Here is a 16437-nt window from a genome sequence, read left to right as displayed (position 1 = left end):
TGGCTTGATTATATATTTTCATTATTTATTTCTAGGTCCTCCGCCCTTTTCAGCACTTATTAACAAAAAGTAGAATAATATGGTGAAATAATTGAAGATTTCGGTGCATACAAATTACACATTTCAGTCATTAATGAGGAGGAAAGGAGGGATTCTTTGGCTCTTGTGATCCTTCTGAACATTCAAACTCCCTGTTGAGAACCTCTGGTAAGTGACAGGCTTTTTAAAAAGGCTGTGAGTGGGAAGAAAAGAAAAAGCAGGAGCGGAAAAGGTGAAGGACACTGCAGAATTTCCTCTGGTTGGCATCACACCTCATTTCGCATAACTTCCACGCTTGCACACAGATAACATTGCACCCATTATTGAATAGCTGAGATTAAACTCTTCTGGGTTTTTGGCATAAATGGAAATTGGACAACTTGATTTGACTTTGGTTTATCCTGCTCCTTTTGTAGATCTTTATTTTACATTTCATTGTATTCTTGTATTGCCTTAAGCTTTGTTTTATGCACCTCCCCGAGACCTTCATCTGGTGAGCAATTGAGAAATTTAATAACTAACTCTTATCTTAAACGTTTACACCAAGCGGAGAGATTTGCACCTGACAATATGGCTGGTTAGTAATTTCAGATCACTGTAAACTCCAGTCTTGATTAAAAATAAAATAAAATGTATCCTACCTAGTCCTGCACACATTCCATTCATTCCTTAGCTTTCCTTTTGTCCTTATACTCCTCTTCAGAAATAGTCTCTCTCTGTTGTAGCATTCATCCCATAGCCCCTTGCTTGCTTTTTTTATTTAAACTTTTTATTTCTTTTTTAAAATACAAGAAAACTAGCCTCTATCCCCAACCCATTCATACCTCCTTATCATGAGCTTCCTCTGATATATAAAATGACAACTAGGATGGATCTCACAACATATCATTGAGCTACATGTACAGATGTTCAAGAATGGAGGAAGATACCAAAGACTAGGCTCTTGTTCTTTATAATCTTCCTCATGGCATCTGGGGCCATTTAAAATACTCCCTCTCACGGCTACTCCACCTGTGAGTAACTTGTGGACAGTGCTGTTGTGTGACAGCAGAGAACAATTTAACTGAATTAAGTTAACAAGTTAACTGAATGCCACAGAAGATGTTCTCACTCATTCCTACTCAGTTCTGGAACGCTGTGTCCCATGGAGCTCTTGGATTACACTCAAGTATCATCCTACTGAATATCATCTGTTATTTTCTTTAATTATGAAGATTAAACTGTTTCTTCAATAACTAAATAAAAGATCTCAATTCTAGGAGCGTCTAGTGTTTCATCTTGCAAAGCCTTTTGGTCTAATAGCTCCTTGATAAAAGTCATGCTCAGTGTAATACACTCTTTACCCAAATTTGCATCTCCTGTACTCATGGGCAATACCCAGATGGCCTAAAGCTAATGGCCAAGATCCAGTGCTGTCAGTTGTAAATGCAATGATGTAAATACAACCTCTACTGTTTCAGCCTGGCACCTGCCAGTACCTCGACCAAAGGCTTTCGGAGGCATTGCAGATCAGAACACTGCACTTTAAGTGCTGTAGAGCCATCCTATGATTTCTACAGAACTCAGCCTTGAAGCAAGAAGTGCCAGCAGTTCCAGCTGCCTGTTCTCAAAGCGCCCCACAATTGGGAAAGCATTGTAGGCATTGCTGCCCAGTGTCCTAATATGCAGTGCCCGCAGTTGAGATTCTGCCATCAGTAGTCATTAATGACTGTAAACATGAATCTTCAGCACTTACAACATCTTAAGTACAACTTACAATCTAGCAACAGGGCGTCAGCCATTATCTTTCATTTTCTTTATAAATAGGTATAACTTTGGAGACAAATAAATGGGCCCTACAGCAAATTAAGCCTGGATCCAAGATGACTAAGCTGAGACTGTTATACTTTGGACATACTATGAGAAGACAAGACTCACTAGAAAAGACAATAATGCTTGGCAAGGCAGTAGGAAAAGAGGAAGATGGCATTGCAGTCAAGGAAGCCACAACCCAGAGTTTGCAAGACCTGGCCATGGCTGTTGGTGAGCAGGACCGGCTCATCCGTATAGGCGAACTAGGCAGCCGTCTAGGGTGGCAATATTTAGGGGTGGCTTGGTGGCTTTTTTGTATATTTTTTTTGCGTAACTGGCTTTTTGACTGATTCTCAATACTATGGTAAGAGATTGGAACCTAAGTTTTATGTCATGTTTAGCTTTAACAAATGAAACAGCAGAAATCAAAGGGTGAAAATAATTATGACGGGTGACAGGGGGTGCCAAAATATTTCTCGCCTAGGGTGACCAAATACCTAGAGCCGGCCGTGGGTGACAGGGTGACTTGGAGGTCTCTCATTCATAAGGTTACCATAAGTCAAATCAACTTGATGGCAGTTAACAACAATAACTTTGGAACAGACCTGATCATGTTCACAGCTTATTCTCTTTCTCTCTCTTTGTATTTTTCCCCACCATTTCTCTTTGATAGAGAATATAGAAGCTAAATACACTGCCACTTTGGAGTGTCCTGTGCCGCCCCTTTCAGTGCCAGATTGAGGCTGTGGCAACTACATGCCACTGTCCCAATCCAGCCTTTCTGCAATGCTAAAAGGAATGGCAAAATGCTTCTCCTTTTCATGCTGGGGAAAAGGTGCCTTTGCCACTGCAGTGGCACTTTCTGGCACTCCTTTCGGAACTGTGTCATCTGGATGCAGTGCCAAAGGAGTGCCATAACATTGCCCACCATGCAGTCGGGCACACGGCGTGACAGCGGTGTCAGGGCAGCATTGGGGCATGTGTCATGTAGACATCATGCTCTCACTCTGCCCCAAGGCCGACATATGACACCAGTCTGTACAGCCTCTTCCTCCAGTTCTTGCTGAACAGATGAAAACTCCATATAGGAAACCACACCCATTCTATGTTAAATATAGTAGCAGGGTAGCATATGCAATCTGAATTCAGGTGGGCCACATCACATACCATACGTCGCTCTCTTGTCTGACAATCTGATGGAATGTAAATTATTTTCTCACTCCCTAATATTTCAATCAGTAATACCTGCTGAAGCAAAACCTATCTGATGAGCTTTTGCACACAGTTTTTTCCTTGGGTTGTCAGTAGTGATCCACCCCCACCTCTGGTCTGATATTTAGAAGAGGAAGAAGAAAATACATTCTCAAAATAGAAAACAGGATCAGTGTGTTGAAAAACATGATAGAAATATATGTAGATAAGAGGGCAGCTAAGGACCATTTGAAAGGGGCTATCAGTGATACAATCACAGAATTGTAAAGTTGGAAGAGACCACAAGGACCATCCAGTCCAACCCCCTGCCATGCAGGAAATCTCAATCAAAGCATACCTGACAGGTGGCCATCCAGCCTCTGCTTAAAGACCTCCAAAGAAGGAGACTCCACCACACTCAGTAGTAGTGTGTTCCACTGTCAGCCCTTACTGTCAGGAAGTTCCTCCTTTTATTGATGCAGCCTAAAATTGCATTGGTCTTTTTAGCTGCTGCATCACACTGTTGACTCATGTTCAACTTGTGGTCTGCTTGGACTTCTAGATCCCTTTCACATGTAGTCTCATTCAGCCAGGTGTCCTTCATCCTATATCTGTGCATATTATTTTTCTGCCCCAAGCTTCTTCGTGTTGAATTTCATTTTGTTAGCTTTGGACCAGCTTTCTAGTCTATTCAGGTCATTTTGAATTTTGATTCTGTCCTCTGGAGTATCAGCTATTCCTCCTAATTTGGTGTCATCCTCAAATTTGATGTGATGAAAGGGATCTAGGAGTCCAAGTAGATATCAATGGAATGTAGAAACAACAGGACCAATGTGCTTGTTCAGGTCATTGTGAGTACAATAATTTCCCGACTGTTATGGATGGGGGGGAAAATGGCCATGTTGTGCCACAGACCACTTTTATTTGAAAATGTGGCAAAATTGTATTCTTTACAGTGTGGAACAGGGTTATGCTTTGAGAGTTCCTGCATGACAGGGGGTTGGATTGGATGGCCTTTGTGGACTCTTTCAACTCTATGATTCTACAATTCTATGATTAATGTTTGTGGTGTTCCCAACCATAGATTTAATGGAGGAGATGGGTGGACATTTCCTGCTCTACTGTTTTCAGACTCCACCTGTGGAAGTTCCTGAAGATATTTAGAGGAAATTTAAACTGCAACATGCATATTTATTAAGGGTACTTGAAACAGCTCAAATAGTAAAGAACATATACACCGTACTGAAGTTACTAAATAGTAATTTAGAAAAAATAGAAACACTGGAAAGTTATGAGTTCAATCGTCACACAAACCAAGGAGCCTGTGTCTTCTCATCATCTAGATCCACATCTGGTTCCCGGAGAAGCCTTCGGAAGTAAGTATGTCCCGTATATTTGCCTCTCTCAACTCTCTCCTGAATTTCCCTCCTTTACTTTCATTGAGAATTGCGTGTATGTGTGAGACCTTTGCTGTGTGTTTGTTTCCCCCTTTTAATAAATATTTGGACTTAATTGGAGCAGTCTGTCTCAGCATCGTCTCTCAAGGGATTCTTGTGAACTTCTTGTATACATCATGGGACACGGTCTCGTGAGGGTGTTGTTACGACCCTCCCTCTCAGCAATTGAGCTAAATTCAGAAATTCTCCTAATTAGATCCTTCCTAACACTAGTGTGGAGGCAGTGGTATATATACCCAAAATCATGTTCTGGGGCAAAAGTCAAGGACCAAATGGATTAGATTCCTGATAAATTGTTTTCCAGGAGGATAAGTAAGGTCCAGAGCTGTAGTAAATGTTTGGATGATTGGTGTGGATACCTAAGACAAAGGAAATCTTGCACTCCTTGCCAGAGTGTCCTTTGTGTATATACAGTCAGTCACCTTCTTTGACCATGACCCCATCATCACTCTCCGTAGACAAAATGGATTATGCTGATGCCATGGGTGATCTAATTGTAGTGCTTGCTCCCTTGCTAGAGCCAGCTGGAATTCCAAATATGGTATACCTTGGAGTTGCCTTTTCAGGTCACTTACTGGTCACTCACTCTGGTGTCCCTTTTAATATTAAATTGATGTCGAAGAAGAGGGCTGATCAGGGACCTGGTCTTGGGTAACAGGATGCTATTTTAGCCTGCATTGATAGAAGCATAGCTTCCAAATCAAGGAAAGTAATTGTCCCACTATATTCTGGGGTGGTCAGGCCTCATCTGAAGTACAGTTCTGGGTGCCTCATTTTAAGAAGGATATAGAGCAGTTGGAGTAAGCTAAGAGAAAGACAACAAGGATGATAAAGGATATGGAGAAGAAACCATATGAGGAAAGGATGAAGGAGCTGTTTATGTCCAGCTTGGTGAAGAGTGTCATGAATGCACTCTTTAAATACCTTGAGGACTGTCACTCTGCTGGCCCAGAGGCTTGGACCATGTCTAATGGTTTGAAGTTACAGGAGAGTAGATTTTGATTGAACATTAGAAAGAACATCTTGACAGCAAGAGTGGTTCGTCAATAGAACCAACTGCCTAGAGAGGTGGTAGGATCTCCTTCTCTGGATGTCTTCAGGAAGAAGTCTGACAGCTACCTAGTGGGGATGCTTTACCTGGAGATCCTGAGTAGAGCAGAATATTGGACCTGATGGTCCCTGAGCTCCCTTTCAACTCTACAATCCTATTTTTTAAAATGGCTATGCAATTAATGCCAACAAGCATTTATTGGGTTAAAATAATTCATAAAAGCTAATTATTTAATAAATGCAGAAAAACAGAAATAATGTGTGTGACTACTGTGGGGGAGTAGTTGTTGACAAAAAGAAATAAAAACAGAATCAGAGGCAGAGAGACACATGGTCTTATAAAAGTAATGGAGGGAAGTATTCCTCATAAAGAGAAATATGAGGGAAAAAGGAGAATCTAGGTGGCATTTTAAGAGAGCTGTAGGGTGTTTTGTGAGCTAATACTGCTGTAAGAAAGAGAGTGAGGATTCTCTGTACAGAATGGAGGGAACACAGAGATAATCATTGAGCTCTTAGGCTGTAGGTTTTGCAATTTAAAGCAGTTAACACTTATTTTAAGAGTTTTCAACTTTTTTAGCATTAAAGTAAGGGGAGTGTTATTTAGTAAGTGTTGGTAGCTTCCCTCTTGCTTCATCCTTAGAAATGAACAATTTCTTCAGAAGGTGATGAAGGGAAAGGAAAGACGGTCAGGCAGTGAGTTCTCAGATCCAGGAACAATTTGGTGAACAGAAATACTAATGGAAATTCTTATTACATCAGCTCAGTGAAAAAGGTAATGAGTTGTTTTAGACTGATACAACAGTTGGCAGCAAAATGTCTGTCCTTTAAATCTATGGACCTGCTAGACAACATAGTGGAAGCTATCGCCTTATAACAGCATCAGTTTATAGTTACCTTGGCATCTAGTGTGAGTTCAAGCTTGATTTGCAATAAGACCCATTCACTCATTCTTTTTTGATGTGGGGAGTGCAATCCATGGTATCCATAGAACTCTTCTCCAGCACCACGTTTCGAATAGTTGATTTTCTTCACCGTCCAGTTTTCATACCCTTCACAGAAATGGGAGATATTAAGGTCTGGATTTGTCTTGTGACAAACTTGCCCCCATTTCTTCTGGAGTTGCTGCTAGGTCAAGCATCTCAGCAAACCACATGTTCGGTGTCATAAACAGTTTTCTCCCTTGCCTCCCTCTCTCTAGTGCCATTGTTCAATAGTGTGCATTTCAAAGATATAGCCATTTTAGTCCATAGAGTCAGTATGTAGAGAGATCTTGTAACACCTTTGAGACTAACTGTAAGAAAGAAGTTGGTGCTGCCAACTTCTTTCTTTCAGTTAGTCTCAAAGGTGCCACAAGATCTCTCTACAGTGTGAATTTAATTCATTTTGCCATCATGTGCCCTTCTTTCCATTTGCCCCCAATATTTCTGTCCTTCATTCTCTATCCGAATGGGGTAGGCCTTAATGCAGCCAACTTGTTTACCTGTAGATGGTTTTAGTGAATATACTGAATGTGAACCTCAGCTACAAGAGGTGGGGTCGAGGACACACAAAGTGGCTCCTCAAACGAATTGTCAAGGCCATTACATCTCTCATGCATCAGAGAATGCGCTAAAATGAAGCAAGGTCAGACGAGCTCAGTCAGAAGCGATTGTCAGCGACAGCTCGTTCATACAAATTAATGTGCACTTTGGGAGGGAGAACAGCTTTGCCATTTAGATTAGGAAGAGCATTTGCTATGGGTCTAATCAAGAAAGGCAGGGAGAGTGGTAGGAGGTAAATTAGACTATGGTGGATGTGCCAGGGCTGGGCATTAGACTGTGGGTTTTTTTGTCCTTCCTGAGAAAGTGGAAGAAAACAAGTTATTCACGTCAGCTCCTACAAACACAGAAGTTGATAGAAAGCTGGTGTAACACATGGCTACCATTGGAACTAGATCTTATAGGAGAAACGAAGCCAATGCTACTCTATGGTTTTTTCTTCCATTTCCTTAAACTGTACTGTTTCACACAATGCATAATGTGTTTATGCTGTACATGGCTCATCTGAGGAAGTAGACTAAAGTATACGAAATCTCATGCTGCCAACTTCTTTCTTTCAGTTAGTCTCAAAGGTGCTACAAGATCTCTCTACATAATGGCTCTGTCCCATCCATGCAGCATTGGCTGTTGGCATTGCACAGTTATCACACTTTCTGTTCAGCTAGAATCAAGATGTTGCGAGGAAGAGCCAGGGAACAAGGTGAGCTCTGTTCCTCTTATATTGCCTATTTCTATCCTTGGACACTGAAGTGGGAACTTGGATGTCTGTGTCTCACACAATCTCACCTCATCCACACATGCAGTAAGTGGCTGCTCCTTTAGGCTATCCCTAATGATGCTTACCGTGTGGTCATTTTTCTCTCTTCCCAATAGTAAGTTAAAGCATTTTTCTTTGGTCAAGCATGTTGGAAGACAGAGGTATGAAGTACTGTATATACTTGACTATAAGTACACTCCATGTATAAATCGAGGGCAGGTTTTGGGGCCAAAATTATGGGTTTTGATATGACTCATAGATAAGTTGAGGAGTAAAACTTTGGGACATGTAACGAAGCAAGGTTTCCAGGAGAAAAGCAAAGGAAAACAATGCCAGTGAACTTAACAAAATTTCAGCAGGGCCAACTGTTAGTACTTATGCTAAAGGCAGGATAGATGAGAGACTAGAGAAGGAGTTAGTGCTTCCAGGACAGATTACGCTCTTGGCTTTCACCAAGGGATGGTTCCTTTTTTATATATATAAGAGTTAAAATACAGAATTTACACTGACACATGGATAAGTCAACTCAAGTTTTTGAGGTCAATTTTTTACTAAAGTTTCTAGACCTATACATGAGTATATACAGTAGTTCAGGTTGCTGCTTTGTTGCAGTCTTATATCATATTTGTGAGAGCTCTGAGCATACAGAGTGAAGGTGGAGTAAGGATATTTGTTACGTCACAGTCCACTCTTGGTGCTGCTTTCTAGAGGGATAAAACCACAAAGTGCACTTTGGTTTTCTCAAGGAGCAACTGAAAGTAAACAACCAATAGCCAAATTGATCAGGAATTGATGTGTGATGTGTGATATCTAAGGCCTAATTCTTACTGATGACTTTTATTTATTTTTAACCTGGGCTACACAACTCCGTATTGCAAATGAGAGAATTGTATGATTGCAGCACCTTCTATACAACATAATCTTCAGCATCTCATAAAAAGAAATAAGGGCACATGTGGCCGAGCAGCATGTGAGTGTGCTAAAAAAGGAGCGGCCAGGCAACTCAACTAGCGCATGGTCAGGCGTAAAAGTTATTAATGAGAAAGAACACACAAAACTGCTGTTTTAAGCAGAGAAGCCTTGAAATTAACACAGTGAGCTTATGAAAACTTGAAAAACAAAACAAAAGCTAGATCAATAAATACAGTACTCTGTGTGCATGCAGCCTTGTGTAACATGATTCATAATGAATACATAGTGCATTGTTGTAAAATAAAAATGCATTCATCAGACTGCCGGGTCCTATCACAGCTTCCTATCACCAAGCGCCACACTGCTGGGAGAGAGTTAGAGGCATTATCAGATATTCCTCTGCCTTGGAAATGCCTCTGTGGGCATGGGGAGGGGGCTGCACCACTGAAAAGATAGGTTTTGAGGATGTACATTGGGAGATGTAGCTATGACAACACAGTTCCATTGTCACAGCTATGTCTCCCAAAGCAAGATCTCGGCCTATACATTTAGCTCCAGGAGATACAGTATATGGAATGAAATTAGTTGAGGAAGTTATAGCTGGAAAAAAACATGATTATCCTAAACAAATCCATGCATTCTAAATGGCGTTTTAGAATGTCTCCGTTATACTACAGTCTTGTATACATTTACCTAGAAGCAAGATCAGAGCAATTTCTTGGTGCTGACTTCTGAGTAAATATGTGTTTGATTGCTTTGTAATGTAAATACAATATGGCTTTGCAGAAGAAGACTCTGAAAGTAAGAAGCTAGTATATCTCTCCAAATTTCAAATTGCACCACTACAAATTTCTTTCCTATGGCACTACATACATACATCCAAACAAATGTTTGCACACACACAAACACAGGATTGAAAGTAATGGGGTAGAGAGAAGAAAGCTTCCATTCACCTCTCATTCATTGAAGCTCAGACATAAAACTATAAAGTTTATGCCTATCTCAAAAATATATAAATCCATAGAGAAATGAAGGGGTAGGGAGAAAAAAATATTTTCAAAGCAGGAATGATTCTCTGTAATATAGATCCTACTTTAGGGAAATTAGAGATGTAGGAAAAATGTAAACTCCATTAAAGGGATCAAATATCTGTTTCTATGGAAGAGAGAGATTATGTAAAAGTCTGGGGTACAATTCTGGGGTGCTGTAATTCAAATAAGGATCCCTTCAAGGAAAACGTGTCTTAGTTCACAGGTTCTTCACATCTTCTATGTGTGATGTATTTATTATTTTTCTTAGTGAAAGAAGAGTCACATTGTCTCTTGAAGGGAAACATTGCAAACTGGATTCCAAAGCAGGAGTGGATGCAAAGTTCTTCATTTGGAAGGAGCAAGACTCTACCCTCTCCTCTCTTTTCCTTGTTGCATGTACTCCCCTGTTGAGTTATTGCAAATTACATAGTTGTAGAAACCTTGAAGCTTGCAAACTGCTGCTATTAGGGAGACTCTAAAATAAACTGAGATTCTGGGCATGTGGAGGATTAGCCATGGCTGTGCTGGTCATTCCATGGGAATCTGAGGAAATTTCTGCTCAAACACACACAAGAAGAATGGTTCTAGCTGTGAGCAGTCCTTGCAGCCTTGGTCAGCTTTATGGTACAGCAGCAACTGCTTTCAGTGAGAGTAAGGTTACAGACCGTCATTTTCACATATTAGTTATTTAAGAGTGTACTTCACTTTACTTGGACACATAAGATTTTAAATCCACTGTTTGATTATGGGGGGAGCTTTTGATGCACACTTCTTCAGGTTGTAATCCACTGAATTATATCAGGGATGGGAGTACCCCACCCATCAGCAAGCTTCTTCTGCTTTTATATCCAATCATTCATTTGTGACAAGAAGGCATTTAATGTATTAGAACTGCCTATTCAGAATCACTGACTTTAATAAATTTTACACTGTTCATCAAATTGTAGTTATTAACAGAACCAAACTAACAATATTTGCATGTTGTCTATTGGCTTCTTCCCTATGAATATCCTCTCCAGATCAGGCTGGGATGGCCTTTACTCATAGCCAGCCATTATAGATACTGTAAAGTAATTATTTCCTAGGAATTGGCAGCATGGAAGAGCGCCCATCTCACTGCAAATGAGTCTTTGATGACCTTTCATTAAGCCAGAACAGCCTTCTCCTTTAAGCCTGATCAATATTAGATCCATTTATTGTACTTTTTGATACACAGAGACATCCACTTTTAAATGGAAGAATTTATGACTGCCAAGCCTTTTGCATCTACAGGCACCCTAATTGATCACTTACAGGATTCTTGTAATCTTAATTAAGTCTTGCGGCCTTTGTGCCTCAGGATGTTCATGTCCTTGCCAACTAGTTACAATAACTCAGAAATGCTGTTTGCGGGTGGTGGTGGTGGTGGGGTGTTGCCACTGAAATGAAGTAAGAAGCTGTAAAGGAAGGAAACAAGCAAGCAGAATTTTCCTTAGTCTCATGTCATTTTCCTAGGGTATTCTGCCCATCTGTATATGGCTTTGATAGGCTGGATGGGGAGAGAAGCTGTGGTCTGGGGATCACCCACCTCTCTCCAGTACGCAATGTTTGCTTGGGAGTCTGGGATGCCCAGTGGATAAGCTTTGTAAGAGTTGAGGCTGGAGTTTCTGTATATTTCTGTATATTTTGCATACAAGTCTGGAGAAATACTGAAGGACGTTTGAGGGAAACCACAAATTTAGTTCCACTAGGAGCATCCAAATACAATGGGTAGCCCCAACTAGAGTAGGCTCAGTGAATCAATGGGATTTATGTACCATATATATTCGATTATAAGTCAACCTCATGTATAAGATTAAAGCAGGTTTTGAGGCCAACATTATGGATTTTGATACAATCCATGGATAAGTTGAGGGTAAAACTTAGGGACATGTAACAAAGGATGCCAGAGAACATACAAATCCCAGCAGGCATAACTGTTTCTGTCCACCTTAAAGGCTGGATGGATGAGAGGGGGTTCAGTGATTCCAGGACAGATTACACACTTGCCTTTCACCAGGAGATAGTTCCTTTTTGGATAAGAGTTAAAGTTTAGTACTTACATTGACCCGTGGATAAGTCAACTCAGGTTTTTTGTGTCAATTTTTGACTAAAATTTCTAGACTTATGCATGAGTATATCCAGTAGGTTTTGATTTGTAGTTCAGCAGCTCATCAACTACTCAACTGTAGTTGTGTCTAGTGATTTAGACCAGGGTCTTTGCAGCACTTTAAGATTGACAGGTGGAATCCTGTTGAGCAGTTATGAAGTAATAACCTAGAGTTATGCACTTTTGACTGTTTTGTATTCACAACTCCCATATAGCCATTTATTTGTTGTATTCATGATCCCTATGTAACCCAAATCCCCACCTACCAGTAAGCAGCCACTGTGATCTTTGAGGGTCTGTTCCCCGTTGGGAAGCAGCTGGCTGACGGTCCTACTTGCCTTGTGTGAGTAATCTGCAGTACAAAAAGGAATTGCTTCTGCCTGACGCAACAGAGATTGTTTATGGGGGGGGGGGGGGGGACATCAGCCAGCAGCTTCCTGAGTGACAGAGGAACAGATCTCTGTTGACTGCAATGGCTGCTTCCTGATAAGTGGGGATTGGAGGGGGTTGGGACAGGATTCACTGCATGGCAGTACAACTATAGTATTTATACATACAGTCGGCCCTTCTTATACATGGATTTTTTATACATGGATTCAATCATCCACAGTTTGAAAATGTTCAAAAAAAGTATAATTTTTAAATATCAGACCTTGATTATCCATTTTTTTTATAAGGGACACCATTTTGCTATGTCATTATATTTAATGGGACTTGAGCATCCATGGATTTTGTTATCCACGGGGGATCTTGGAACCAAACCCCAGCGGATAACAAGGGTCCACTGTACATAAATCCCCAACAGGATTCTGGCCAACACTTTTATTGTGGCCTATGCTTTCAAGGATTAGAGCCCAACCTGATTTTCCATTTGTTGGAAAAGACTAACATGGCTACTTCTTGGATTTCTAAACGTAAGTCTTGTGATGTTTCTCCAAAGGCTTCTGCACTTTCTTAGCCCATTGACCTCTACAGCCCTGAATGAAGGAGTCATTCAGCCTGCTTTTGATGTAGGTTCCCTGCCTGCTTTTGGAAATTCAGGTTTTCAGCATGGTCATGCGCCTGGATCCAGCATAGCCACTTGAAGTACAGGTGTCCTCAAGGACATGGAATGCTTTCTTTTCTTTTCTTTTTTTAAAGCTTAGGCTGATATACCTTGCTTCCCCAGAGACAATAAAGCACAGTGTTCTGTGCTATAGTAACATTCTTTTTAGATTATGGTAATGCACTGTACATGAACCTGTCCCTGAAGATGCTTCAGAATTGCCTGTGAATTGAAAATACAATGTTTGGTACACAACTCGGGCATTCTTCAAAAATACATGTTTTTGTTGTACAACATAGAATGCTAGAATTATAGAGTAGCCCCCGTGGGCCATTGAGTCCATCCCCCAGGTCATTGCAGTATCTCCAGCTAAAGCATCCCCAGCAGGTAACTGTCCAGCTTCTTTTTTTAAGATGTCCAAAGGAGACCCCACTACCTCTCTAGGCAATTGATTCCTTTGATGAACCACTGTTACCGTCAAGAAGTTTCTTCTAATGTTCTGTTCAAATCTACTCTCCAGTAACTTTGAACCATTAGACCTGGACCTACCCTCTGCAGCAGCAGATAACAGACCTGTTTCCTCTCTTTGTGATATCTGTTAAAGTATTTAAAGAGTGCAGTCATCTCACCCCCAAAGTCTTCTCTTCACTAAGTTGAACATACCCAGCCAGCTCCTTCAACCATTTCTCATACGATTTAATTCAAACATATATAGCCCTGTTACATCTACTTTTTAATGTGTAACTTTTTAACATCTACTCTTTAATGACCAAAAAACAAAAAACAAACAAACAAAATCCCACCCTTGTAAATATTGTAAAGTTGAAGGCTTTCATGGCTGGCATCCATAGTTTTCTGTGGGTTTTTTGGGCCATGTGGCCATGTTCTAGAAGAGTTTATTCCTGATGTTTCGCCAGCATCTGTGGCTGGCACCTTCAGGGAAGATGTGAATATTCTTCACTCTCCTTCTGGCAACTTGGCTATACAAATCCCTTTCTAGTCAAGCCTTTATTCATACATGCATTTCTACAGAATGAATTATGTTCTGTGGAGTCTCCTTCCTTGGAGGTCTTCAAGCAGAGGCTGGATGGCCATCTGTCGAGGATGCTTTGATTGTGATTTCCTGCATGGCAGGGGGTCGGACTGGATGGCCCTTGTGGTCTCTTCCAACTCTACGATTCTATGATTCTATGATTCTACTGTTGATAGAGCTACTTTGTTGTTGATTTGGTTTATCAATTACTTTAGTTGTGATGGCTTACTGAATTACTCTGGAATAAAAACTGGAGAATCCCTCACGCCACTGCAGTTATTATGCCTTTATATATAAAATTATCTTTGTCTTCTCTGCCCCAAAGTCTGCCCATGGATATCTTGGTCATCTAGTTTTAGGGACCAATTTTTCAGCTTTTGCCTCATATTCTTTTCCACACTTCCTTCTCCTGTCCTTTTCACGTTAACCATTAAGACTGATAATGCCCTCACACTGCTATTTTACAGAGCCTATTTTTCATAGTTTGAGAAGCGTGCTTGCGAAACGGCATTTCCACTCAATGCTGACAGCAATATAGTAGTCAATATAAGAGTATACCTCTTAGAGGTACATCTTTCTGTCTGTGGACAAAATGAAGTAAAAGTCATAGTTCATTAAATTTTGTATTGTCCCTCATACGAGGTTCTCAGAAAAAGATCTCTGGAGCCTGATTTGTTGCAGTTTTTTGGTTATCCATCTCTGCTAAGATTTGTTGTTGGCTGATTCAGCCACATGTCTAGATGATCACAATTTCTGCAGTAGCTACTGAAAAGGATCTGATAGTTATATGCATTAATGTACACTGCTGTATCATCTTAGGGCAACCTTAAGTGTGTATTGATTTGTTTCCCTTACTATTTTTATTTGCACCAGCTGGATTTTCATGGTTCTGTGATGACCTTTGGTTTTAAACCAATAAATGATTGATTGACTATCATCCATGCCTTCTGAAAGGTCATGCGGATAGTCGTAAAGGTCCTGTCAGAATTCAGAGCAGATCTAAAATAAGGTGGGGTGACTCATTTTAAGAGGCAAAGGTGTATGTGAAGTTTTGAGTTACACAGAATGCTAGCCTGTATAAAAACAAATATTTGTTTCACACTCCAGACAGCCTAGTTTGAACATTTCAAAACAGACTGGCTAAGACATAGACCTCTGTGAACTCAGAAGACATCTGCTCAACATGGTGATGTGGCCATATTCCAGGAATGGACCAATCTTTATTGCATTGGCGGGAATGCTCATTCACAGTTATTCTTGTTCATTAGCACTTTTTTATAATGTTCATTCAATTCAAAAGTTGCTGAGTTACCTAGACACACTCATAGTCTACAAACTACATTGCTTGGGAAACAGGCCTTTCCCATCTCAAGGAAGAAAAGCAGAACACCGAATTTGCTGGATGTAAGCCACTTCACGGGATTTGGCATTTTGGTAGCCCTTTGCAAAGAGTGAGGCTGGCAGGATGGAAAGTACAGGTGTATATTTAACAGAAAAGGCTGTGCTAAGGCAATAACTGAGAAATTCCAGCATCTATCTTGGGAGACTAAGGATGTTTACTGCCACAGTTTATCTGGCATCAGAATGAAACTCCCATCTATTGGGCTCAGCTCCCATCCTTCACATATGAGAAATCTGGACGTAAATCTACATGCCAGTCATCTGGTAGCCTTTCATCTCTCAGGAGTTAAATAACCGTCAGTGAGTTGACTTTCATCTTTCTGTGCTAATTCATGTTGTGCATTTATAACAATGTTTATGGGTTTCTCATAGTAATTGCTAGCTTCTCACTTTCTTTGTAAATTGTATGGGTGGCTATTTACATGCAAATTTGTCCTATGTGGAACATTGTCATTATACATATTTTATTACGTGGATTGATAAGATGATTCCTCCTTTTGCATTTTTTTTAATCACAAGGCTTACAGTAAAACAAATACAATTCACATAATGAACTAATTAAAGGCACTGTGCACAGATGAGAACAAGGAGCCAAAAGATAGTAGAGCAGTTCTTGCCAGACTGGGCATAAGAACAGATTTCGAGATTTGGGTCAGGAGCTTCCAGAATAGATGGCAGATGTTTTGCTTCTGATGAAACAATCTGAAAATTATGCTCACATTTTCCTTCTTTGAGTATCTTTTTTTTTGGGTGTATGAAACTGGGAAAAATTAAAACTGAGCAGAATAAGCACTCTTATGAGTGAATACTAGCAAAGTCAAATTATTAACACCTCCATATGTTCAGTACCTCTGTATACCAGTTGCTGAGGGATAAACAGCCAAGGATAAGGGGTTGCTTTCATATTCTGGTTATGGGGTTCCTAGGAGTATCTAGCTGGCCACTGTTGGAAAAATTATGAATTAGATAAAGTCATGGTCTGATCCAATGGAGCTTCCACATCTTCTCTTCCCGACAGGTCCTAGTGAGCAAAAATTTAATTTGTTTTTTAGAAATGCAATTAT

The sequence above is a fragment of the Sceloporus occidentalis genome, unplaced genomic scaffold, assembly GCF_023333645.1.
Source record: "Sceloporus occidentalis isolate IW3139 unplaced genomic scaffold, rSceOcc1.0.p SCAF_2, whole genome shotgun sequence".
Lineage (NCBI taxonomy): Eukaryota > Metazoa > Chordata > Lepidosauria > Squamata > Phrynosomatidae > Sceloporus > Sceloporus occidentalis.
This window is presented reverse-complemented; position numbering follows the sequence as displayed.